General features: G+C 61.7%; 1 pseudogene; it reads left to right on the top strand.

Annotated features, from left to right (window-relative positions):
- On the top strand, positions 1–2,458 carry LOC144961469 (large subunit ribosomal RNA; annotated as a pseudogene; the record flags this gene model as incomplete).
- Positions 2,459–2,658: the final 200 nt, after the last annotated feature.

Here is a 2,658-nt window from a genome sequence, read left to right as displayed (position 1 = left end):
GTGGGTCGGTACTGACAGCAGGGCGGGGCCCACGGAAGTGGGAATCCGCCAAGGAGTGTGTAACAACTCACCTGCCGAACCAAACCCGCCCTGAAAAGGGGATGGCGTTTTGAGCCCCGGACCCACACCGGGCCCCCCCGCCAGCGGGAGGGGGCGACCCCCCTCCCCGGGCGGGCCCGGGGGCGAGTGGGAAAGGGGCGCCGCGGGGCGTGAAAGTCCGGGAGCGATCCCGTTCGGAGCCGCCGCGGGTGAAGATCTTGGTGGTATAGAAAAAATTTTTGAACGGAGGGGTATTTTTTCAAGGCCAAAAGGGGGGGAATGGTTCCCGGGAACGGGTAAATTTTTACGGGGGGTGAGTCGGTCCTAAGGGGCGGGTTAGCTCCCGGGCGGGAAGCGGGTACGAAACACCCCCCCGGGGGGGCGGCCGAACGGGCCCGCGCCTGGCCTTTTCGTAAACCCGCGACCCCCCGAAAGGGGAATCCATTTTAAGGTTCGCTGGGAAAAACCGGGCGGGGGGAAGAAGGGCCCCCCCTCTTCGCAAAACTACTTTGGGGGGCGTGGGGGGCGCCGCGGCGACGCCGACAGAACGGGGAACGCTGCCGTGGGCACCGGGGAGAGCCGTCGTCTCTTTTTAAGGTCTGGTTCGCCCTGGAATCGGGTCGACCGGAGAAAGGGCTGGCCAGGCCGAAAAGCGTCGCCGTAAGACATGGCTGCGTCCGGAGCGCTCACGGCGGTCCGTGAAAACCCCGTCGAGGGCACGTCAATCTCGCTGCCCGGCCGTACTCATGTCCGCAGCAGGTCTCCTAGGTTAGCAGCCTCTGGTCCACGGAGTAATGTAGGTAAGGGAAGTCGGCAAAATGGATCCGTAACTTCGGGAGAAGGATTGGCTCTGAGGGCCGGGACGGTCGGGCTAGGGGAGGAAGCGGGCAGAACCGCACGCACCCTGAGGGGACACTCCGAGGGGGAGAGACGTGCGCGGAAACCCGTGGGGGCCCCGGGCCGAGCGGCCTCGCTCGGCTGACGCCCCTTCGCGGGGCGCGTTGGCTGCGCGGGGGACAACCGACGCGACCTCCGACTCACGCTGTCTCAGAACTGTCACGGACAGGGGGAATCCGACTGTCTAATTAAAACAGAGCGTCTCGACAGCCTGAAAAGGTGTTTACGGGACGTGATTTCTGCCCAGTGCTCAGAATGTCAAAGTGAAGAGATTCGCATAAGCGCGGGTAAACGGCGGGAGTAACTATGACTCTCTTAAGGTAGCCAAATGCCTCGTCGTCTAATTAGCGACGCGCACGAACGGATTAACGAGATTCCCACTGTCCCTATCTACGCCCCGGCGAAATCACAGCCAAGGGAACGGGCTTGGTGAAATCAGCGGGGAAAGAAGACCCTGTCGAGCTTGACTCTAGTCCGACTCTGTGGAGGAGCGTGGGGGGTGTAGCATAGGCGGTAGCGTCTTCGGGCGCGACAGTGAAATACCGCTACCCCCGCGGGACCTCCACTTACCCGACGGAGTGGGGACTCGGCGCCTTCTTGCAGGTAGGAGGCGTACGAGGTTCAGACGTCAAGCCGCCGTCGCGTCGGGCTCGGGGAGTCCACCGACTCCCCCGACGCGGTCACGACGGCGACAGCGACCCTGCCGGGGACAGCCTCGGACGGGGAGTTTGACTGGGGCGGTACATCTTCTAAAGCGCAGCGAAGGTGTCCCAAGGCGGGCTCAGCGAGGACGGAAACCTCGCGTAGAGCAAAAGGGCAAATGCCTGCTCGACCAGGATTTTCAGTACGAATACTGGCCGTGAAAGCGTGGCCTATCGATCCTTTCGACGTTGGGAGTTTCAAGCGAGAGGTGTCAGAAAAGTTACCACAGGGATAACTGGCTTGTGGCGGCCAAGCGTTCATAGCGACGTCGCTGATTGATCCTTCGATGTCGGCTCTTCCTATCATTGCGAAGCAGAATTCGCCAAGTGTCGGATTGTTCACCCGCCAACAGGGAACGTGAGCTGGGTTTAGACCGTCGTGAGACAGGTTAGTTTTATCCTACTGATGAAGCGCCCTTGCCACGGTAATCTTGCTCAGTACGAGAGGAACGGTGAGTTCGGACCTCTGGTTCGCGCGTCCGGTCGTCAGGCCGATGGCGCCAGGCTACGTCCGTGGGAGTACGACTGAACGCCTCTAAGTCGGAACCCCGCCCGGTGAGCAAGGGTGAGCTTAGCTAGGGCCCTGAGCGTGCAGGCAACATTAAGCCGGCAACCCTCGGGTTCGTCGGCTAGTGCCGTGACCGGCCCGCTCGTCACGCGCGCTAGATCTGTGGTGCGCGTGGCTGGGTCGGTATCATCCACGTCCGTTAGGGGCAAGAAATCGCGTGCGGACCACATGTATTCCGTCGGGGTGTTGTAAGCGTTAGAGCTGTCCTGGTACGGCGATCCGTTGAGACTAAGCCCCGGACGCTGAGATTTTCCCTCCAGCAGGGTTTGTCTCGGCCACCTTTCCACCCGGCACGGCACGGCCCGGCCCGATCGGCCAGCCTTCGAGTCCTTGCTCTGCTCGGCTCGGCATGCTGGCGGTGCGGCGCGCGGCGGCGGCGGGTGCGAGAGTGTCATAACACGTATAAATACATTTACTTTACTTTACTTTACTTCTTCAAAGTTCTATCTCCTA

The sequence above is a fragment of the Berghia stephanieae genome, unplaced genomic scaffold, assembly GCF_034508935.2.
Source record: "Berghia stephanieae isolate SIO BIC M18660-M18661 unplaced genomic scaffold, UCSD_Bste_1.3 scaffold2539, whole genome shotgun sequence".
Classification (NCBI taxonomy): domain Eukaryota; kingdom Metazoa; phylum Mollusca; class Gastropoda; order Nudibranchia; family Aeolidiidae; genus Berghia; species Berghia stephanieae.
Note: the sequence above shows the minus strand (reverse complement) of the source record. Positions and strands in the feature narration are given on the sequence as shown.